The following is a 25,252-nucleotide window of genomic DNA, read 5'->3' as shown; positions in this document are numbered from 1 at the left end:
TAGTATGAAGTTCATAGATGACGCACAATGTCATTGTCTCAAGGGTGGGCAAGTTTGATGAGCACTGGGACAAAGCATTCATTTTGTAAGACACGACTTGACTGAAGCCTAAGAACCCTGGAATGTGGTAGAGGAGTTTGAGCTTCTCCTCAGCCCCTTCCTCCTTCAAGTTTGTTTGTGGGGTGGGGAGTTGGGATGATTAGGTGTTTAGTCAATTCTCAAAAATGTTGGAAATACTAATTTATAACTCAGTGGTTGGAAATTGGAATTTTCTTTGCCCGTAACTTTAGGTCTTTTGTTCATTATTAGGAACATTGGATATACCATGCAATGCCTGTGTGAGTCATGGTGGGGAATGCATAGCCAGTAACAGTAGCAAAAGTTTCCTGGCATTTTAATGGACATTATCTCTCTGGGGCTCAGTAAAATAGACCCTTTTAGACAGTTTTTTCTTCTGAAAACTTCACCTCTATCTGGTACCTGGTTTCAGGAAGGATGCTGAGGTCATGCCACAAGAACTAGCACCGAAGGGATGATGGAGACATGAAAACAATTCAGGTTACACATCACAGTGATGTGGAAAGAGCTTCCACATAAATTCGAGAAGACAGTGATGCACACAGTAGGGCTCTAATCTCTACTCGCTTGCACCTGGAAAGTCAACTCTCCATAAGACACATGCACAGCCGGTGGGAGGGCCTTGAGGACAGTCATGCTGTTAGGGACTCTTCAACTCTACCCTCCCAGGGATTCTTCTTGAGATCCAAAAATTAAATTGACTGATACACATAGACGAATGCAACAAAAGCACACCAATTCAATGTGTTTGTATGACTCAAGAGCACTCATAAGGAAATGACACGAAGAAATGAAGACTCTACATGTTTTTGTGTGAGGTTTGATAGAAAGAAGCCAGCCTGGAAAAACAACTGAATTATTTTTGGAAACTAAAAGAAGATAAGGACTATTTCAACAAGGTCTGTTTGTACAGAATTCTCTTGGCTCTGACTCCCCATCAAAGAATGTTTCTTTTTTTCCTGGTGCAGGGAGGGCATCTTTCCCATGAGCGGATTATCTCTTGTTTTCTGGAAGCAAAGGGAGGAAGATTGGAAGGCTCCTTCTTGCATCTGCTGTCTCTCAAGTATCTTTTGCTCAAGGTAATCTTTGTGTTGAAGTGCGGGGTTTGGGGGTGTACATTCTTCCAAGGTTTGACAGTTGGGACTCTTGACTACCCATAGATGGTGAGCTCGCTGCAGGTGCTAAGCACAAACTTCATCTTTTCTGGTTCATTTACAAACCAACCAAAGTGGCTCAGCCAGCCACCTAGTGTCCTGATCGGTCTTCCAATATAACGGAACCTCAAGTTCATGAACATTTTCTTTTTAGTCTCTCATGGGCAGGATAAACTCCCAGATAGCATATGAGCTTGTGGCTTATTTGCCCAAAGTACTGTGGTTATTCATTGCTCTCAGTGACTTAGTAAAGAATAAAAATACACCTGCTTAATTTCTTTGGTGACTCGATGATGCCAAGATTGGCAATGGAATGATGTTGTTTTTTCCCAAAAAGCCACAGAAATGGAATCTTTATTTATATTTCCCCTTTTGTTTTCTTTTTTTTTTTTCTTTTTCTTTTTCTTCAAGTCTGACCCAGTCATGACTGGTTAGTGCTCTCCAGCCTTATAGGATGAACAGCCTTCATGGGCCCCACCAGAATGAGTATTCACATATCTTATTCCAGTAACAATAATAAAACAAGGCATGGTGGTACACACCTGTTACATCACCACTTAGGATGCCAAGGCAGAAGAACTGTTGTGACTGCCAGAGCATCCACAGCTACATAAGAAGATACTCTCTCAATATCAATGATGACAACAATGTAACCTTCAGATGGCCTTCCACAAGGCCAGCTGAGGGTGTTCCTCCTACATCTGAAAGCCCCAGAATGTCACCCTGAATGTCTCCTTATTCTCTTCACTCCCTTCCCCTCCTTCATCTCACACCTTCACCAAAGAGTCAGGTCAAGGTCAGATCAAGAGACTATCTTGGCTGAAGGAACTAAATTTAGCCACATAGAGCCTGTGAGCAGACAACTGACACTATGGGGTTTTGAGAAGATAAACTTTAAAGGAGTCTTGCTGAATTATACCCCAACTGTCCTCTAGGTTCCTAGTGGCCTTGAACAAGTTACTCTCAGTTTCTACACAATAAACTTTCTAAGTGGACTTAAGTCATATACCAAGTCTCAACTGAGAAAATGTATTATGGTGCCCAAGCTTCCTAATTATCTTGTTATATATCAATGGCAGAATGAGATCCATGAAGAATGCTATTGGATTTGTAAGGAATTCATAAGTGAGTGGCACATGGATTCTGTCAATCATTTTGTGGCTGTAAAACACACCCATTGGATCTTTTGTTTTACCTCTCGCTGTGCTGCTCATTACTGGTCTACAGTCCCTGCAGGACAGAAAATTATCCTTTTATTGTTGGATTCTCAGTGTCACTCCTCCTGTCTACCATATACAGTCTTCATTGAGTAAGTTAAAATTAAAATAATAAATTAATAAGCAAAGAGACATGCAAGCAAAAGAAGACTCTGCTGAAGCAAAGCTCTGCTTGTTTGTTTTAAACAAAGACAAGTATTTCTTACACAAACTATGTCTAGAGAAACAGCACCTTTCCTGTTTCTTTTGAACCATCCCACCTTTTCTGACCCGTCTATTGGGAATGCCATTCATTCCTCCAGAGTTACTTAAGCATCTATTCAGCGTGGGCCACTCTAACACAATGCTATGGGCCGGGTGGTAAAAACAGTCGACATTTACTTCTTACCCTCTGATGAATGGAAAAGCCAAGACTTAGGCACAAGTCAGTTCGGGTACTAATGAAGGTCCAGTGCCTTGCTTGCTGATAACTGTCTTAGCTGTGCGTCCACTCAGTAGGAAAGAAGGGTACATATGGTGCCTCTTCTTCCTTTCTGTCATGGGGCACCTACCTATGAGACCACATCCAAATAGAATTAGCTCCTAAAGAGCTCACTTAAAATTGTCATCACACTGGGGGATGACCCACAGATCTTGGAGACACGCAACATATAAGAAGGACTCAAATTTAACAACGCAGCTGAGGTTCTTTTCAGTTTCCCATGTTCTCTTCAGTCTCAGGAACAGATTCTCAACCTGTGGGTTACGACCCCTTTGGCAAACCTGTATCTCCGAAAATATCCATAGCAATAACAAAACGACAGCCATGAAGTTACAATGAAAATAACTTTATGGTCAGGGGTCACTTCACTACAACATGAGGAACTGTATTAAAGGATTGTCACCTTATGAAGGTTGAGAGCCACTGGTCTAGAATGAGTCCATGTCAAACCTCTCGCTTCGGTCTGCACATCTGGAAGCTAGGTGGTTCAGAGAAGGAGGGGGGAGGCAGTGGCTTTGAAAGTGAGCATCATTCAGCTTATGGAAAGCACTAGATCTTCGTGGGAACAGGGTCCAAGTTTCCTAAAGAAGAAGCAAGTCTGGTCTGAATGTCCTTTCTGGTTCTCACAGGGAGTCAGTGCAGTTCCTGAAGGTTCTCTCCATGTTAGGAACTCTATTAGCCTGCAGGCTATTCTTAGACCATTGCAACAACCAACTTAAAACAAATCATCTTCAACAGCTATGGATTAACTGATGCCCGTTATCCCACATAATGAGAAACTACTCAAATAATGTTTAGGGTTCACTCAAATGAGTTTGAGCACCCACTGACTGTCCTGGCTACGTAATTTGTGAGTCACAACACATTGTGAAGATGCAGGACCCGTTTTGGAAAGAAAGAGACAAGCTAACCTTAAGTATATCAAGACCTTGGCTGGAGAACACTCTGAGGGCATCCTCTGCTCACCCGCCGTCCTAACAATGCTTAGCAAACAAGCACCACAACTCCAGGAACCCCAAGTCCCTTCTGGGTCATGTAGCTGCTTCAGCTATAAAAGGGGACATTATCAACACCACTGGGTTTCCCCCAAATTACCACAGTCTGTAGGGGTCTCCAATGAATGAACAATTTCCACGAACACTTTCTTTTTCCGAGTTTTGTCCATAAACAAGTTAGTTCAAAGCAAATAAAATAAAGCAAACCAACACAAACAAGCAAACAAACAAAAAAACCTAACTTGCTTGCACTGCAGTAAATCTGATGCTGTTTATTGGTGTATATGCATCGGGAAGTAGGCAGGCAGAAACACCATGCCCCAAAGCCAAAGAAACTAACCTGGGCAAGCCACTTAGTAGGTGGCACGTCCTGTCAGGTCCCAGCCTCCTTCCACAAGTAAACTGCTTTCTAAACATTCCCTAGAAAACTGCATAAACTGGAAATGGCCGAAGCTGTTAAGAGAGGGGAAGCCGCTGAGATGACTGGCAGCGGGGAAGGGATCGCGCGCTAGCTTTCTTTTTTTTTTTTCTGGTGGATCATTTGATAAGAACGCCAGATCGCAACGGCCGCACAATGGCCTATTTATCACGCACAGGGCAGCCGGAGCTGGGAATCACGGGGGTGGCAGCCATCCCCGGAAAAGCGCGGCGCTCCGACACAGGAAAGCCGGCTGATAAGCGATCTGCAGACAACGCTTGTTTCTTCCTGGGAAGCTGCCACACAGGCAGTGGACTGATCCCGGTCGTCGATGCAAGCTCCCTGAGCAAGGGGAATGGGGTTGGGGGATCGCCAGGGTAGAGCAGACAAGGCTGAGGCTGATCATGCACTCCCGCAAACGGGGACGGACGCTAAGGGGGGGAGGGGGCTGGGGAACCCGGTGCACTCTGGGCCACGCACCATACTCTAGGTTGTGATGGGAACCGACTGGTACAGCCCTTTCAGACAGTCCCCCGGGGTGACTCCTCCCGCTGGATTTCGGTCAAAAGCAAAAAGAGACACAGACGTTTGTCGCCCTACTAAACCCTTAGAGCTTTGAGTTGCATTCCAGGCACAAAGACTTAACCTCTTTGGCAGGGTGGCCCATTAACAAATACAGAGCCAAGTCCTGAAATGTGGCCCCTTACTTTTTGAGACTGGTGTTATTTATGCAGACAATTAAAAGGACTGGCAGCAGCTATCCCTAGGTTCTGAGGTGCTCAGACTCCCCAGAGAGGGCTTGGTTTTTGCAGGATTGGTGCAGTAGGTCCCCGCTGCTGTTCTATGACAAAATATGTACGTTCATTTATGCAGTCCCTGAGATGCTTGGTTTGGAGCCTGAGAGAGCTCAGATGAGCTGTCTATAGAGGAAAAGGTCTGGGAAGGCCAGGCCGCAGGGGTCTCTGTGAACTATGCTTACAGGCCTGTAGGGCAGGGCAAGAGGGAATGGGGTCTCCAGGCCAAAGAGGGAGCTGGTCAGCTGGGAGCTAGGATGTCCTTCATCTCCTTTCCAAATGGTACACAAATCCCACAAAGTTGAAAAGGGGTGGGAGAGGTCAGTCAGAGCTTGAGTCCTGATGCTCAGGAACTGTGGCCAATAGCCTACTGACTCCTGTGGCAGACAGCTAAAGAAGACCAAAGCTCTTCTTCCAGGCTGTGTGTGTGTGTGTGTGTGTGTGTGTGTGTGTGTGTGATACGTGTACACACAGATATGAACACAGAAATGCACACACAGGTATACACTTATAGGTAGACACAGATATACATACACAGGTACACAGAGTTACACACACACACATACACACACAGATATGAACACAGAAATGCACACACAGGTATACACTCACAGGTACACACACAGATATGCATACACAGGCACACAGAGTTACACACACACACACACACACAGATGAACACAGAAATACACACACAGATACACATTCACAGATACACACACATAGATACACACGCACACACAAGTACACACAGATAAACATACTGAGACACACACACACACACACAGTCACCTTTATCATCACTAACTTCAAACATAGTATTCTGCTGTTAGCAGCAGGGTCAGAACTGGGAAGGAATTTCTTCTCCTGCCACCTGCAGGGCAGTGACTTGGTGAGCAGAGAAAGACACTCTATTCTAAGGGCACAAGGTCCTCCCATTGATGATTCTATAGACAAAGACAAAGTTGACTCTTGACCCAGAAGAACAAAGAAATTACGAGATGAACCCCTGCTGCTCTGTGGTGGTCTGAGACCATAACAGTATAAAGCAAGGCGCCATGATTACCAGAAAACTGCCTCCTCCCCTTTTGCTATGAAAATTCCCCAGCATGGCCTGGGATTTCTCCAGATCCTCCATGAAGTCTCCCACATATCAGGGGAAAAAGTGGCCCCAACAAAAAGAGGTGATGAGAGCAGCCGTGTTCACATTTCTTCTGAAATGTAGTTTGGGGTTTCTCTATCTGCCTACTCACTGTGGCTGTCACTCTAGCCCGCTTGTGCAGTGTTCCTTCCTTCTTTTCTTCCTTCCTTCCTTCCTTCTTTTCTTCCTTCCTTCCCTCCTTCCTTCCTTCTTCCCTCCCCCCTCTCTTCCTTCCTTTCCTTCCCTCTTTTAAAGAATTTATTTCATATATGTGAATATGCTGTCACTGTCTTCAGACACACCAGAAGAGGGCATCAGATCCCATTACAGATGTTGTGAGCCACCATGTGGTTGCTGGGAATTGAACTCAGGACCTCTGGAAGAGTAGTCAGTGCTCTTAGGTAGCTCTTTCTATGGAATAGACTGCGTACAGTCTCTGAGACTGAGTTATTTTCATCATACCCTGAACAACATGGGGAAGAATGTGGGCTACGATCACCCCTCCCATCCACATGCAGTCTTATAGAGCCTAGGAGGGGCTCAAACTCTGTATGGAACAAGAGAGGACCCTGAACTTCTGGTCCTTGTGTCTAGACTTCTGGAGTGTGGGGTTTACAAGCGTGTGCTGCACTCCTGGTTGGTGCAGCGCTGAGGATTGGATCCAAGCCTCTGTGTGCACTATCAACGGAACTACATGCGGTGGTGAAGACTTTCAAAGGAGAGAGACTTGGTTTGTTAGGTAGAAGACTTTGCCTTATATCTACGGTATCAGTATCTTTTCAGAGATATCTGGGTAATGGGAATTCATTCCACTCATTTAACGAGTTCCTCACCTGGATGTGACAGCTCATGCCTGCAACTGCAATACCCCAGAGACTGAAACAGGAGGATTACCATGAGTGTGAGGCCAGCCTGGCCTACAAAGTAAGACCTTGCTTGAAACAACAAAACACAGGCATGCACAAGTGTGCACACACATGTGCATACAGGGAGAGAGATCTCAAATAAATCTGTTGAGAAAGGCTCGTTTTTCCCATGTTCCCGTGGCCTTCATGGCCTTGCTTCTGGCTGACACGCCCAGTACACTTACCAAGACAGTCAAGAAGCATGAACTCAGTAACCGTTCTTAGTCTGTTTTCTGCTGCTGTCCATGAATATCACAGAGAAGGTGGTTTATAAAGAATAAAAGTTTATTGCAGTCACAATTTTGCAGGCAGAAATGTCCAAAGACAACACCCAATGAAGGTCTTATTGCTGGGTTTGTGTAGAGTCTTGAGGCAGCACAGAGCGTCTTAGGGTGAGACTACAGTTCAGTGCAATACCAGTGCAGCAAAGAGAGCTCGCCCTTGTAACAAAGCTACTTTTTAACTCAGAAGTTTATGAATGAACTAATGCATTTGTGAGATCAGAGTCTTTAGGACCCGGTCACTGCCCACAGCACCGATAGAGAACTTTGGAGACAGACTGTTTCCAGCACGTGAATTTTAAAGGACAAACATAATAGCATCCCAGTCTCATCCAGGGTCAATGTCTTCACAGAACCTGTAAAGCTCCTCATGGCTTACCCTGTCTCCTGCTGACACTCTGCCCTCTTCTGTCCACCTCTGAGCAGACAGAGAACCTTGCTGGACCAAAGCCTCTGGGTTTTCCCTTCCTCAGGAGTCCTGTTCTTCTCTCCACTACCCTGTCTACCTGCTAGCTTCCAGCGCAGGTGACCCTGGAAGGTCCAATCTCCCCTACCCCTCAAAAGAATTTAGATGCATGCTTCCCTTCCACATGCTTACTGTATAGCAGAGGACAGCTGCCTGTGAGACTCCAAGACTGTGAACATTTTTTATTAGGAATAAGTGCACAGAACTATCATGGCCTCCATTCAAGTGAGAGATTAGTATCTGAAACCACTGTGTGCAATGGTCTATAAGAGCCGAATTCCTGTCTTAGCAGAGTGCAGTCTGCAAAGAGCAGAGTTGTGGCCTCCCTACACTGAGAGTTAAAGATGTGGCAAGGAGACCCTGTCTCCCCCTGATACTGAGCAGTCTCTCCACCTCACTGCTGATCTGATTCACAAAAGAGAAAGGTTTAACCATACTCATTTTCAGACAAAGATCCTCCTCCTCGGTGTGATTGAGTGATGGATTAGTGATTCTTTAGGATGTAGACGATAGAAAGGCTCTATTATCCCCACAATACCAATATGAAGAATAGAAATAAATATTTTATCAATTGGACACCAGTGTCATGGTAGCTGCCTTCACAGCGACAAAAAGGTGGAAGCAACCTATATGCCAACCAATAGATAAATACACCCACCAAACATAGTATAGGCATGAAGAAATGCACTATTGATCAATACATGCTATCAGATGGCTATACCTCTGAAACACTGTTACGTAAAAGACAGATACAAAGATAACACATTGTGTGAATTCTTTTATATAGAATATCCAGAAGAGATAAGCTCATAGAGACAGAGGCCAGGGTGTGGGAAGGGGAGGAATGAAGAGTAACTACTTAATGTATCCAGGTTCTTCTTGGAGGAGATGGGCATACTGTGGATGGACGAAGGTCACATGACATGGGAGTTCACTAAAGACTACTGAATTGATTGCTTTAAAATGGTCAAGTTTATGATATGTGGTTTTCCTCCCTTTAATAATTAAAGTTCTAGATTTTTAAAAGACACCTTTCCATGGTGTTGCATAGAGCACTGCTTGCCTATGGTACTGAGGAATGAAGGTAGCAAAGAGAGAGAAAAGGGATGGCAGGCAGCCAATTTTCTTCTCAATTCATCAATTGCTATGTTATCGACAAAAGGGTATGTGGTGACCAATTTGATGACAGTTGATGATACAGGAGAAAGGTTTAAAGGGGCCCCACAGACCAGAACAATACAGTACCCACAGATCACCAAAGCAGGACCACATACCACAGCAACCTTGGTCTGGAGCCACTCTGACATTTCTGTTTATGCAGCCTCGTGCAGAACAGGGGACGTTGTCATGGAAGCAGCATCCTCAAGCAGGGTTGCCCAGTGGAGGGACCATCATTCTGCTGCTGCACAGCCTCTTTGAAATGACAACAGAGACAGACATTTGTGGCTCTGCATACACAGAGCTACTCTTTATCTAACCTATGGATAATAGAAATATCTGCTTACAGTAAACCCCCAGTACATGCCAAATTCTATACAATGTACAGACTTACATGTCTGAAGCCCAAGGTAGTTCTCATCATGGTTTTGAATTTTCTGTCTTACACAAGAAGAGTATAAGGAAGAAAGATAGATTGCAGTTGAGTCCTAGATACCACAGGTGCCAGGCAGCAGCAGTGTCTGGGTTGACAACCAGCAAGAAGTAAGCCATAGGGCTCTCTGCAAGGCTTTTTGGGCAGCAGGGAGGGGTTCTTTCCACACTTCCCCTTTCTTGTGGAATCCCCAAATGCTTCCCTCTTCCTGTTCCAGAGGATCATCTCCTCAGGCATCTGGCTCCAATGCCTTTGGCACCCAAATCATATACATACCCTGGAGCAGAGAGAGAGACCTAGTGAATTTCCTTGGCAGTATTTTCGTGTTTCCAACAGCAGAATATAAATAGGATAAAACAATAGCTCCTCTTTCCTTTGCCTCTGCTATTGTCTGTGTGATGAACTCTGGCTCAGAAGACACACAGGCGGCCCACGAACAACCTCCGCTTTAGCTTAGAAATCCTGAAGAGATTTGTCCCCTTTCACGGAGAATCTGTGAGGGACACTGACTTATTCTTCATTACTGACTTTGTGGAGTCATTTGAAGCCATTTTTTCCCCACTCTGGACCTCCAGTCCCCAGAAAGTCTACTAACAATATATCAGAAAGCCAGGCGCCTCTGATCATTAAGTAAATCCGGGATGCTGGGGACATACAAAACAAAGAGGCACCAGTCTGGAATGGATGGGTGTGGTCTAGGTGGCATGTTCTGCTGAACTTTCACCTTTCCATTTTACAGATGAAGGAACGGAGTCCCTGATGGCCAGTGGTACCATATATCTCAGCCGGCAGTGGGGTGCAGAACCTAAGTCCCGGCTAGCCCCGGCGAGCCTTCTAGCTCCATCCAGGTCAAAGTCACTTTCTTGTCATGCTACCCTGTTACCGAGGACACACAGGGACAAAGGTCAGACCCACAGCAGGAACCATTTGATGCCCAGAATAACTACCTTGTGCTGTTGTGTCTTTTTTCTCAGAGGATGAAACCAAGGCCCAGAGAGGTCACTCGGCAAAGTATATCAAGACCCCCAAAAGAGTTTTACTCTTGTGACACAGCAGATTAGACTTCCCACACTGATGTAACAAAAGCAACTTAAGGTTCATTTGGCTCCTGAGTTAGAAGGTGCTGTTCATCTTGGAAGGGAAGGCATGATGAAACAGTGTTGGCTGTGGGGAAGCAGCTGGACTCACAGTAACCATGTTCAGGGCACAGACAGTGGTGACTGCTGATGCTCCCTCCTGGTGCTCCCTCCTGGTGCTCCCTCCTGGTGATCCCTTCTGGTGCTCCCTCCTGGTGATCCCTCCTGATGATCCCTCCTGATGCTTTCTCCTGGTGCTCCCTCCTGGTGATCCCTCCTGGTGATCCCTCCTGATGCTTTCTCCTGGTGCTCCCTCCTGGTGATCCCTCCTGGTGATCCCTCCTGATGCTTTCTCCTGGTGCTCCCTCCTGGTGATCCCTCCTGGTGATCCCTCCTGATGCTTTCTCCTGGTGCTCCCTTCTGGTGATCCCTCCTGGTGCTCCCTCCTGGTGATCCCTCCTGATGCTTTCTCCTGGTGCTCTCTTCTTCCCACTCAGCTTCTGGGACCGTGCCGGCCACATGCACAGAGGATCTTCCCCCATTAAATATAGAGGTGTGTCCCTTCAGTGATGCCCCATCCCGTCAACTCGACATGAAGGTCACGGAGAGAGCTGTCCTAAGGCAGAGAAGGCCGTCCCAAGAGACTGATACTTTTATTTTAGAACTTTGGACTTTTCCTTTTAAAAAAGAACCTTTAAAATGGTTACTGGTTGGAGCTGGAGAGATAGGGCTCAGCAGTTAGGGGTACACTCTGCTCTTGCAGAAGACCTGAGTTTGGCTCCCAGCACACATGTTGGGTTGCTCACACTCATGTGGAACTCCAGCTCTAATGTCTTATGCCTTTTTCTGGACAACTCACACACTTGTACCCATGTGGACAAACTACACACCGGCACTCACATCTACACATAATAAAAACAACATCTTTAAAAAATGGTTATTAGTATATTGTTTTAAGATGTAGTCTCCTCTCCAGAGAACCAGTGGAAAATTCTAGGAGGGTGTGTGTCTTCCTCTGGCCACATTTGAGACACTGTGGGTTTGGAGCGGGGAACCTCCAGGTTATTCCACAAAATACCAAGAGGGGATGTTGACAAGGGAGGTCTGTTTCTTCCCACACTAACTGAGTCATCCAAGAAGTAGTACCTGTTAGAGTGTCTGGGAGAAGGAGTTCTGGTATCACACTGCCAAACAACCTGTAAATGGTTGTTAAATGTTGTTTAATAACTGTATTAGTTACTAACATGACCTTGTCAGACCCCTAAAATCAAGGCAGAGTCCAAAGGATTTTTAAAATCAGCTTTAACACAATTATTGGGCAAATTACCCCTAATCTATTTTTCTATATGCTTGACTGGCTAATTCTTAGTTGAGTTCCCAAATTATTTGCTGTGTGAGTCTCACACTGGTTGTTTCTGTTCTATCAGTCTGTGTTGGGGGCACATTTCACTTGGCCCTATGCTCCTGATCCATCTAGTCCAATGGAGCCCTCATAGTCTCTGCGCCTCCTTCTCCCTCCTTCTCTTCTCCTTTTTCCTCCTCTTCCTCTCTGTGGTCCCTATGCCACTTTTATGTAACCGATAGTTTTACACTGGGGAACAAGGTTTACATGGCATTACTTGGTATACATTAGGTTCTACACTCGGGGGAAACCCAATATGGGGGGGGCAATATTTAGCATTTGACACCTGAAGTAGACTGTAAGATTAGGAGGGGGACCTTGAGTCTCAGTGCCCTCATCACCAGAGTAAGGTAATACTATTATTATCTGCTTATGGTGTTGACAGACTTAAGCTAATACCACTTATAAAGGGCACAGAGGAGAACCAGCACACCTCATTGTGTATGAGGGCCAGCTCTCAGCACACTTTAGGAAGCCATATACCCATTAGTAGGACTGGCAACCAAAGTCCTGGAACCAACTCCCACTCTCAGTGAGACCCCCTCTCTTTACTGTGAACAGTTTGTACATGCCTTATCCAATTCCACCAGAGGGGTTCTGTTCTCCCTCTTACCCTGAGGCTCTGGGGGGAGGTGAAGGTATTTTTCTAATACTGGGTTGGTGTCTGCAACTGGATACCATTTTCAAACATATGCTTCAGTATTTTTGTTTTGTTGGGGGTGGGTTGCAAGTAAAAGGTAAGCTACAAGGCTTTAATTAAATGCTCCCAGTTACTGTTCTTTAGTAGAGCAACTGAGGACAGCCAGAGTGCCAAGGTTGTGCTGTCTGCCCCCATCTTGGGAGCTTGTCCTTGACTGACCTGATGTCAGCCTACACTTATGGGACCCGAGGGAGTGAGTTGAGGACAATGGCCAAGTAAAGTTTTCATGAATTCAAAACCTATGGCCCAGAAAAAATTAGGTTCAAAAGGCCTTGAGCCAATTTTCTTTGTTCTGCAATGTTCTAGCTTAAGGAACTAGTGCTGTCTGATTAGACAATGTTGGTAATGATAAATAGATCTATTTATAAGAGAATATAGAGGCTGGGCACCAGGTTGGATATTTTCAATACTTCTTACTTGATCTTAATTACTGTTTTCTATAGCTCTCTTTACAGGTAAGGGAATCAAGATTCAGAAATGTGAGGATAAGGGATGGGGGAAGGCTTAGGGCAAGACAGGGATTGAGGTGTGTCCAAACCTTAGAAATCTTGTTCTGACATTGGCTGGATCACTTCCCCATCCAACCCCTGCCTTAGGTCTTCATATCTCGGCCCACGGCCCACCTTTGCCTCACTAGAGGAAATCATGTACCTAATAGCCAAGTTAAACTCTCTTTATCCTTATAGGTCATGATGAGCAGCACCTGAAATTCCTTCTTATGCAAATGAGGAATCCCCCAGCACCTAGCCTACAATGATGTGCGCTCAAATCAAAAGTTCCTACTTACTCCCCAAAGGCTTAAATAGTCTTTGCTCCCCCAATTATATGAGCTGTGTCACTAAGCTGGTCTGTTCTCATTGCGCTCACTGGCTGCCTGGGGTCTCCAGACCCTGGCCCAGCCATTTCTGCCTTGCTTGTATTAGAGCCTGAAAGACAAGCAGAGTCTCAACAAACTTGAGATGCAGTTTTCCCCAGGAACTCAAGTGCTAGGACTTTAGTCCTTATGTGGCTATGTGGCAGCGTTACCTATCTGCCCTACTCCTGTCACTGAGCTCTGTGAGTTGCCTTTCTGTTAGGATAAGACATGATGATGAAAAGCAACTTCTTCAAGAAAGAGTATTTGTCTTACAGATTCAGAGCGATACGAATCCATTAGGGCATAGCGGAAAGCCAAGAGATCCCATCCCAACAATAGTCAGCAGAACAAAAGAGGAGCAAGAAGACAAGCTCTCAAAACCTGCTTCTGGTGACATATGTTTTCAAGCAAGGCTGGAACTTTCTAAATATCCCCAAACAGGGTTGCTATCAGGGGACCAAGTGTTCAAATACCTGATTCTATAGAGGACATTTTTCAGATAAGCACCATGGGTACCCTCTTGCCATAAGGCCTTCACTAGTGTTAAAGTGATGTTGTCATTGTCATCTTGAGTCTCGAGAACTGTGAGCTAACTCAATCACATTACTTTATAAACTGGCTTACTACTTTGTCATGCCCAACAAGTAATCCCAGGGTTCTGTAAGGAGTACAAAGTTAGCGTTCAAATTCCTGCCAACTTTTATTCTGAGTATCTAAAATGTTCAGAAGCAGGTTACATGGCCTTTGTACCCTTCTGGAAGGGCTTTAGCATTTTCTGGCCCAGTGAGCTAGAGGGTAGGTGTGAGGAGATTCAAATGGGGCAGGCAGATTTCAATTCTCTCATTCCCCTATACCCTCAGATTCCCCTATGAGTTCTGGAGCTTTGGCTATGACAGGTTCTACCTGAGTGTCCCAAACACTTGTGAGAATAGAAGCATTAAAGTCATTAGTTACCACAACTGGCTTAGTTATACTTAAATGTTCTGCAGACAACAAAATCCCACCTAAGCAGTGCCTCCCCCATCACTGCATCCAAGTTAGGCATTCTTGCTTCCTCTGCTCCCCTGAGCTGGCGAGAAATACTGCCTCCAGGGTTACAAACAAGAGCGCAGTGGTCTGTGAAACCATTTTCCATTCTTGCTATACCTAAGTATTGTCATGGCCAACTAGAAAAGTTATCTTTCCATTTATGCCCTCAGTCCTATAAATAACATTTGTGGAACACGCAATTTTTTTCAATAGTATTGGAAAAGTTCTGGAAACACACACACACACATGCACGCACACACGCACACACATACACACTATAGTCCTTTTGAAGTTGCTTCTAGTTTGCATGTACTGGTTTTAGCTCGGATTCTGCCCGATTCAAAGAAAAGACTTCCGTTAGGTCCAAGCCTCAAGTCCAAGAGAAATTCGGTCTCTTTTGCTGTTGTTTGTGTAGCTTTCTTGCCTAGGAAAGAAACATAAAGGAGAAACACAACTCTAGGCTTTTTTGAAGGTCTGAGTCACAAACCAGATGGGCAGGTACGGAGGGCAGTCTGTCGGTGTGGTGGTTTTCTGCAGAAGGGTAAGTCTGACTAGACAAAATGCCCATCTTTACCCTCCCCGGCCTCCCTCCTTATAGCACAAGCTCTGCTGTAGTCCGGCAGGTTCTGTTTGGATTTGACAGAGGCTCCTGAGGAGAGAGAAGCCTGGCATTTGCACACTTTTGCCTCCTCTGATGTTTATTTTACTAAGACTCTTAAACCTGTCAGCGAAGCAGTTTTCAGTCCAGTCTCTGTGGTAATAATCTCCCTTTTAAAGCGATAAGTACTCAAAGTGAGACAGACTGGAAGTCCAAGGGACACTGCAAAGTTGCTGAACTCACTGGACTCTTTGAAGATGCCCCATGGGTCAGGCTTTATTAGCTTCAGGGTAGGGGGAAAAAGAGTACAGTTTGAAGGTATCGTGGGCTCTTTAGAAATTACTCTGTCAGTGGCAATGATCTTAGGCAACCTGGGGTCTGTTGAGAAGCCATTAGACTTGTCTATTGTTTGCTGACACAATTATGATTTTATCCAAGCTGCAGACAGTAAAATACTAGCCAAACCTGTATGTAATGGTAGAGCAGATGTAAGCATGCTTCCTGCCTACACAGTAGATCGTCACCTGATGGTGGGTTGGACTGTTGAGCTGTGGTGAGGTATGTGCACGGGAAAGTCCTCCCTGATTAAGGAAAAGGCACATGAAGCAAAACTCCACTCTGTCCTGTCTTTGAATATGACCATGTGAGGTATCATGCTGGGATTGTGGAGGCAGCCATGTTGCTTCCATGACCAAAAGGAGAGAGGCTCACCAGGAAGCCCCCTGACATTGTGTTGCACAGAATGGTGCTTTTGTTCAAGACGGTTTGAATTCGATATTCTGCCACCTGCCAGCTGAAGTCATCCTATTATCTAGGCCGGGAAACCCTAGGCAGTGGAGAAGGCCTTCACGTCTATGCCATGTACCGATCACCGCTGGTACAAAAGTATCTCATCGTCTTGGCACCCAGATGAAGAAAATGGCGACATAATCTTCACTGGAGAGGGCCTACTATTTGATGTCTTTGGGTGCCACACAATTTCCCTGTCACCAACCTGAACTGTTTCTAGGGGCCTGAAGGAATGTTCCTGAGCTGAAGTGGTTTGGCCTGCAACCCAGGCTCTGGTCAGCCCTTCCTCAAGCCTTTCAGTAAGGACACTGTGACTTGTAGCTGGATTGTCAGTTCCCAGTTCATTTTTGTGCAAAGGTTTAAAAAACAAACAAAAACAAAAAACAAAAAAACCCAAAAACAAACAAACAGACAAGAAACCAACCCTGAGTCCTGAGGCAGGGTGTAGAGCAAGCTTTCAAATGAAGTCTGAACAATGGTTTTGTGGAACAACTGTCTAGAAAAGACTCATGTCACTTCCCGTCCTGCTTCCTCACCCAGACTGCTCTCTCTGGGCTCCGCACAGTCAGAAGTCAGCACGTCTGAGTGACTTCAGCTTCATGTTTCTTCTACAAGACATCAGCCCAAGGAGAGCCTTTCAAAAGAGAAGGGAGCCTGGCCTGGAGAGATGACTCAGCAGTGAAGAGCTCTGGCTGCTCTTCCAAAGGACCTGGGTTCAATTCCCAGCAACCACATGGTGGCTCACAGCCATCTGTAACTCCAGTTGCGAGGGGATCTGACATCCTCGTCCGGCCTCTGGGGCACAGTACCCATGTGATGTACAAACATACAAGCATACAGAAATGCCATGTACATAGAGTAAAAATAATAAATTTTAAAGAGTGAAAATGAATAAAGTATCTGTCTTGAGAAACCAGCCATTGATTAGGTAGTAAGACACTAAGAAGGAAAGGTGGTACATTGACATTCTACAGGTCTTTGGTCCCTGTCACAGCTCCCTGCTCTTTATTTGTGAAACCCAACTTCTTAGCAATTCTGACTAACTTCTCTGCCTGGCCTGGGATAGGTGGGAAGAGTCAGCTCACCGTTACCTAGTCTGCTCCAGGCCTGCAGTTGCAGCAGTCAGAAGCCCACTGAGATGTGCTGAGACCAAGAGCCAGGTACTCAGACCCTTCTTCACAGGGCAAGCAGATTTCTTTAAAAAGGAAGAAAGGAAGGAGAAAGGGAAAGACAGAGGAAGATAGGGAGGGAGGGAGGGAGGGAAGGAGAAAGGGAGAAAGGGAGAAAGGGAGAAAGGGAGAAAGGGAGAAAGGGAGAAAGGGAGAAAGGGAGAAAGGGAGAAAGGGAGAAAGGGAGAAAGGGAGAAAGGGAGAAAGGGAGAAAGGGAGAGGGAAAGTTTTAAGTGGTTCATACAGAGGTTTTGGCAAAAGCTCTCAGCAGAAACCATTAAGATATTCATTTTGTTGCTTTCAGAACATGAAATTGTAAGTAAAGGTTCAAACCAGACCTAAAATCCCTCCTGGGAGAACTGCTGCAGCCCCTGAAAGCTGTGTGGGAACTGCACAGAGGTACACAGGGCTGGTCCATCCGGACTAAGGTTTTTTAACTTCTGTGCTGGGTTTCCCAGCCTCTCCCAGCATCTTCTGGGCCTGGCCCCAGGGAGCTCCTCTATGCAGATAAGGAGGCGGCCTTATCTGGTTCTTACAAGTTCTCCTTTCCAGTGAAAACCACTCAGAAATTGGTTGCAGACCAGGGACTGGATTAGAGGCCAAGGCCAGGGCCAGCACCTCTAAGTAAACAGAAGGGTCACATGATTTATCGAGTGATGAGTGTTTGCTGGAAGGCCTGTGGTGTGAGGTTACCCTCCAGTCTGAGGGAAAGAGAAGGGGGGGGGAACCAAAACCTCCCACTTGCTTTTGTTTTTGAGGGAACTGCTCCTCCTGTGTGAACGCTACATGGGAGTGGGGGTGGGGGACTCTACGCAGTGTCTGTAGGCAGAGAGCAATGGTGGTGACTTTGATGGAGGGGAGGAGCTGAACTGGACAAGCAGTCTGGGAATGCAGGGGTCTGTCATCAGGAAGCGATCTCCTTCGAGAGGCCACTTTCCAGATGTTTCCCAAAGTCTTTTTGGATGGTCCTATTTCCCAGGTTTTTCCCTTGGCTGGGTTTTCTGCTGATGATACCCCACCCCCGACAATTGATTGACAGCTGATGATAAATCCTTTATTATTTTTTTTAAAGACCCTACTTGCCCATGGCTTTTGGAAATAATAGGTGGGAGCAGAAATGGGCAAGAACAAGAGTGGGGGAATAGCTCCAGGGCCTCCAGAAGAATGTGCAGAAGACTGTGCTGGTCTCCAGTGGGTGAGCTGGTTAAGTCACTACTACATTTCTAGGATTCCACGCACTGAATACCCACTCTCAGGACTACCACAATTGGTGAATTTTCTTGTCATTAAAATAGCTTCCATAAATCAGGACCAGAACACCAACATCTTAGTCTATGACTAGGCCAAAGACATGAGGGACACACAGTCCACAGATTTAAAAAAAAAAAAAAAGCAGATGGTTCCTGAACCCATGTGAAGATGTTGAACTCTGCTAAGCCAACACAAAATTATATTTTAAAGATAGTTGCTTCATTCCCAAGAGAAAGGCCAAAGCTACTGGCTTACTTCTGAGATAGTAATAAAAGGGGCTTCAGGGTTGTGATCCTATCCTGGGTTTTGAAACCTGTGGTGATCACACAGTGTGTTTCATTTGTGAAGACTTTTTCACTATATGCAGATGAACAATAGGCTTTTCTTAAAATGTTTCTATTACAATTATTTAATATGTATATTGAGGTTATATTTTGTCTTATAATAATGATGAAGATAAAATAAGAAATTATATACATGCATGCATACATACATACATACATACATACATACATACATACATACGGCAGAGGGGAGAGAGTTGGCAGCCTTATACATAAACAAGAATATAAGTGGTAGTTTCCATGGTGAGCAAACAGGCAATCTTTGTCAGCCCAAAGAGCTGATAGTGCTACAGTGCTCATTAAAATATTATTGTATCTTACATAGTGTGAGCATGTGTGTGTGTGTGTGTGTGTGTGTGTGTGTGTGAGCATGAGTGTGCCTGTAGAAAACAACTTGCAGAGATGGCTCTCTCCTTCCCCCATGTGGGTTCTGGCAGGAGCTCAGGTCAGGAAACTTGGCACTGAGTATTTATACCTACTGAGCCGTCTCACTGGCTTTAGGCTATCCATTTAAAGAGATGGATCGAGTAAACCATTGTACATATAAACCAGAATGCTACCCAACTACAAAGGGAGATTGGAAACGCAAGAGTTTTATGGCAGTGGGGAAACCTCCAAGTTATATTTCTATTCAAACAGGAAAGCATGCTCTACTGCTTGACAAACAAGAGGGGCCGAAGTGAAGAGATGAACTCTGCAAGAACACATAGGATTCTGTTAAGCCAGTTTTCAGAAACAACAGTTTTCAGAGGGAAAGAAATGCAACCGAGACAAGGACTTTTGCTGTTTTATTTGCTGTAATTTTTGAATTCTGAGTCACATGATAGTGCATTCTAATCAATTAAAAGCATTTAAAATTGTTAGACTGTGTTTTTTTGTATATAATCATGTATATATACTATATATATATATATATATATATATATATATATATATATATACTAGGCTCAATTTTCACACTTTTTGTGTTTCTCTCTGCCCCTCTCTCTGTCATACAAGTTCAACAATAGACTACGCTGTCAAGTTAGCTACTTCTGTGGTGAGCAGAGCTTCTACGTTAGGTCTCTAAGTCAGGTGGACACATCCTAATTTCTGAAATGTTCAGCTGGGAAAACCACAGCCATGTAGAAGGGAGAAAACCAGCTGAGTGCTTATTTTGCTGGGCTACTCAAGTGTCAACCTCTTCCTTGATCATGGACTACCATCAACCCCCACCACTTACTGAAAAAGATTTTTTTTTTTACTTATTTAGTATCATTTGCTAAATCGCCGGATCATTCACTAGCTGTGGGTCTGTGGTGACTGTATCGTTTTCTGCCCTTTCCAGTTGCTTCCTGAATAGTCTCTTGTTTCCTCATTGCTGGGCAGTTGGTTCATTCTCCTTCCACTTTGCTATCTCCTGCATCTCTCTAATGAGCCTCATCCTGTGTCTGACGGACATTTTCTGTTTGGACAAGGTAAAATTGATCAGAGAATCATATGCACGCAAAACACATAAAGCCCACTACAGAGGCCGATTCGAGTGCTGCCTAGTTCCTTGCAGATAATCACTTGGGAAGTAGTTTTAATGGGCAGATGAATTCTAAATGGAGGTCTCTGTTAAAACTTCACAATCCATAAATAGAAGCCGAGTGCAGACATCCTGCCTTTTGACCTGCCTTTTGCCATTGGAAGCATTTAGGAGTCCAGTAGCGTTTGTTTCCTCTGCTGTGTGCCCCAATGGGATGGCTGCACAGGCCCTTTCATGTTCCTCTGTCCCTGGGACCCCATGTAAAACCCTGGCCAAGCTTTCAGTAGCATTGGCTTTTGAAGTGGAGCCTGGTTGAATTCTGAATTCAACGACTCTGAAATGGATGTTTCCTGTGAGCCAGGCTAAGGAGGTGGGTGGCTTGAGAATAGAAACTTACATTTTCAGTTTTCACCTCACAGCCTTCAATACATTCTGGGAAAAGACAAAGACTGTGGAAATATTTAGATTTAGTGTCAGTTACCTGCAGCTCAAAGAAAGCAGGATAGTCCAAGGTTGCCTGGGGACATGGGTCCTGTGGGACTGCTGTTCTAACTGCCAGGACTGAGGGGAAGCCGCTGTTGTAACGGTTACTGACTCACACAAGGAAAAGGTCCTTCAGGGCTGCTCACTTCTGCTCACCTGCCATCGCTCAAAGCCTGAGGTCCAAAGGTAAAGACGATTAAGCCTTTGAGAAGCAAACTGACCCTGGGAATCCTGTGCTAGCTTCAGAGACCAGAAGCCCTGAAAACTCACTGTCGAATCCCGTGGGAGCCAGTTTATGTGCCTTTAGTATATTTCCAAAAAGGGTCTCAGACCACCTTCCCTCGAAGTTAAAAACACACGATTTAAGCCCAAACTCCTTATTTTACAGAAGAAAAGGACATGTAAGCCAAATCTTTAAACAACTTGCCAAAACCCAAAACAATATCCCTCACTTGCCAAAGCAGCCCTTAATTGGGAGCAGGACCTGTTCCTGCCAGTACTAGGGAGCGACCATACTGGCAGGCGCTGAAAAAGGCTCCAGCCCCTGCTCCACCAGCTCACGGTATCCAAATTAAATTTAGAGAGGAAGAAAAGAGGTCATGGGAAGGGTCCTTGCTTCCTGTAGGTTTCAAATCCCAAATGGAGGCGGGAAACTGGTAAAGGATCCTCCTTGGAAACTTTTGAAAAATAACTCATTTCAAAGTTTCCCGATGCCAAGAAAAACGTGACCCTGTTTCCTGCTCTCAGCTCTCCCTCAGGCTCTTTCCTCCTGGCAGGTAACCTGGACTTCCGCGGCATTCTTCCAGCTTCCGCAGATCCCCAACTGAGCTTCCCGTTGGGAGGAGGGATACGAAAGGCAATATCCCGGAAGAACTGGTTTTTCCATCTCTTTTCGTAACTCCACTTCCTCTTCGGAAGGCCATGTGTTTTCCTTAATTCCGCTTCATTCTCCATGCTGCAGTCACCCCCCTCGCCTTTACCCCCCCTTCTTTACCCGCCCCCTCGTCTTTACCATCCCCCCTCGTCTTTACCATCCCCCCTCGTCTTTACCCACCCCCAGCCCAAGCTGGAGGATCATTCAGCTTCTCAACCAGCCACACCAACGTTTCATTTCCACCTTTTAAAAAATGACTTTCCTCTTCTGACTCCTCCAGTTTAAGGACTCTCTCTCTTTTGTCCAAGTGCCACAGACGGTGGGATGCAAGAGGAGACAATCCAACAATTTAACAGCTCCCTCAAGCCTTTCTCCTGCTTCATTCTCTAGCCTCTTGGTGTTTCTCCCATTTCCTGTTTCCTAGGGTGCATTTGTGTTCACTGTAGCGTAGACTCAAAGGTACAATATGTAAAAGTTCTTAAATAGCAGCATAGAAGAAATTGTACAGAGAATTATGAGCCTGTAGAAAGGCAGAAACGCCAGAAGAGCTATGCTGGGTTTTGTGTTCCAAAGAATTTAGAACTCTGAAGTGAGAATAAGAATCACAAAGCACAGGCATGTCTCGAGAGGAAAGACCTGTTTTTTATTCAGTTAGTGCCAAGTGAATGTTTGTACAGTGTTCACCCTCATCCCCTGACAGTGCTCACCCTCATCCCCTGACAGTGCTCACCCTCATCCCCTGACAGTGCTCACCCTCATCCCCTGACAGTGCTCACCCTCATCCCCTGACAGTGCTCACCCTCATCCCCTGACAGTGCTCACCCTCATCCCCTGACAGTGCTCACCCTCATCCCTTGTCAGTGCTCACCCTAATCCCCTGACAGTGCTCACCCTCATCTCCTGTCAGTGCTCACCCTAATCCCCTGACAGTGCTCACCCTCATCTCCTGACAGTGTTCACCCTCATCCCCTGACAGTGTTCACCCTCATCCCCTGACAGTGTTCACCCTCATCCCCTGACAGTGCTCACCCTCATCCCCTGACAGTGTTCACCCTCATCCCCTGACAGTGTTCACCCTCATCCCCTGACAGTGCTCACCCTCATCCCTTGTCAGTGCTCACCCTCATCCCCTGACAGTGCTCACCCTCATCCCCTGACAGTGCTCACCCTCATCCCCTGACAGTGTTCACCCTCATCCCCTGACAGTGCTCACCCTCATCTCCTGACAGTGCTCACCCTCATCCCCTGACAGTGCTCACCCTCATCTCCTGTCAGTGCTCACCCTAATCTCCTGACAGTGTTCACCCTCATCCCCTGACAGTGCTCTCCCTCATCCCCTGTCAGTGCTCACCCTCATCCCCTGACAGTGCTCTCCCTCATCCCCTGTCAGTGCTCACCCTCATCCCCTGACAGTGTTCACTCTCATCCCCTGACAGTGCTCACCCTCATCCCCTGACAGTGCTCACCCTCATCCCTTGTCAGTGCTCACCCTAATCCCCTGACAGTGCTCACCCTCATCTCCTGTCAGTGCTCACCCTAATCCCCTGACAGTGTTTACCCTCATCCCCTGACAGTGTTCACCCTCATCCCCTTACAGTGTTCACCCTCATCCCCACTCAAAGCCTTACAGGACAACAAGGCCAACAGGAAGCAGATAAGCAGACAGGGACATAGCTGTGGAGACAAGTCTCAGGCAACTAAAGTAAGAGTCTTCTGCATTTGTCAATTTGAAAAGGACCACGCCGCTCTGGGGAACACAGGCTGGAGCTTTCTCGGGTGAGGATCCTAACGAAGAGATTGTTTACTGGCTATGTTCATGAGGCTGCTCAAGAGATCCATGCGGCCCAAATGCCCAGTCAGGTCCAGAAATTCAAAGTCAGAAGCAGAAGTCCAAGGCAACCCAATGCACACCAACCTGGGAAAGCACACACTTTCATATTTGTTTCTCCATCTCCCTAAACAGTCTCGAAACTGCTTCTTTTCTGATCGTTTTGTTTGGTTTTTGGAGACAGGGTTTCTCTGTGTAGCCCTGGCTGTCCTGGAACTCATTTTGTAGACCAGGCTGGCCTTGAACTCAGAGATGCACCTGCCTCTGCCTCCTGACTGCTGGAATTGAAGGTGTGAGCCACCACCACCAGGCTCAGCTGTTTCTCTAAATGGCGGAATAATGTGATTCTCTAAGGATTTTTGCATTTTACCTCCCCTCCCCTTTGGGATTCTGTAAACCCAGCTCAGTTACCTGGTAACAGCCAGGTATGCTCTGCCCCAGTTACCTGAGGTTATAAAAGGGGGCTTTTGGTCTTTTCCCTCTTGGTCTCTTGGCCTCTTGTTCTTTCTTGCTTTTGCCCCCCTTGCCCCTCCTCTCACCATCTTCTTTCCCACTCTCTCTCCACGTGTTCATAACCCGCCTCTGCTTCTCTACTTTTCTACTCTCTCTCCTCTCTCTTTGCCTCTACTACCCTCTTAACTCCCCTCCCCATGCCCTGAATAAACTCTATTCTATACTATACTGTCATGTGGCTGGCCTCTCAGGGGGAAGGGATTCCCAACATGGGTCCCCAGAGGCACCCCACTTGTCCCCATGCCTTGCCACACCTCCTTGGAGCATATCCTCCCCCCTTCATCTTTTTCCTAACACTCCCCCCGCCACACACACACTCATACACACCAGAAGATGCAATTAGGGAGAAAAGGTGATTTTTGTGTGTCAGCAATATTGAGTGTGGGTAAATTTTTTTTTTTTTGAAAGATTCAACACTGAGTCTTCTGAATCTTTCCCAAAGGAATCAACTGAGGAAAGGAGTGGGCCTTTAGAGTCCTGGGCTGTAATCAAAGAGCTTTGGGGTGTGTCTTCAGTTAAGGTGTCTATTACTGTAACAAAACATCATGACCAAAAAGCAAGTTGAGGAGGAAAGGGTTTATTCAGCTTACACTTCCACATTGCTGCTCATCACCAAAGGAAGTCAGGACTAGATCTCAGCAGAGCAGGAGCCTAGAGGCTGACATGGAGCCAACGGAGGGGTTGTCTGCTTACTGGCTTGCTTCTCCATGGCTTGTTCAGTCTGCTCTGTAGTAGAATTCAGGATCATCAGCCCAGGGATGGCACCACCTACAGTGGGCTGGGTCCTCTCTCATTGACCACTAAATGAAAAAATGCCTTACAGCTGGATCTCATGGAGGAATTTCTTCAACTGAGGTTCTTTCCTCTCTGATGACTCTAGTTTGTGCCAAGTTAACACAAGCCAGTCAGTATAGGGTAGAAGAGATAGGTAGTGCATGTTAGCCAAGGCTTCCCCTTGAAAACACCTTAGAACTCTCCCTCTCCTCCTGGTACTCAGGTATTCTGTACACTGGAGTAACACATGATTCTTCTTATTCCCAGTAAAACAGCATGTGCCCTGTGCCCTGTGCCCTGTGCCCTGGGCCCTGCCCACAGAATGGTTAAATATAGAAAAAATCTTTGTTGGAGAAATTATTTAGTAGAAATGGTATAAAGAAAGAAAAAGAAAATTTCAAAGCCTGCAAAATGGGACAGGAAATTTGCATGATTGGGTTAGATATCCATGAGATTCCAGGATCTCTTCTAATTCAACACATCAGACTTCAGTTCTTACTTAATAATGGGTATTCTTTAGCCTCAGCTCTTTAGA

The sequence above is a fragment of the Micromys minutus genome, assembly GCF_963924665.1.
Source record: "Micromys minutus genome assembly, chromosome: 20".
In the NCBI taxonomy this organism is placed as follows: Eukaryota; Metazoa; Chordata; class Mammalia; order Rodentia; family Muridae; genus Micromys; species Micromys minutus.
Note: the sequence above shows the minus strand (reverse complement) of the source record.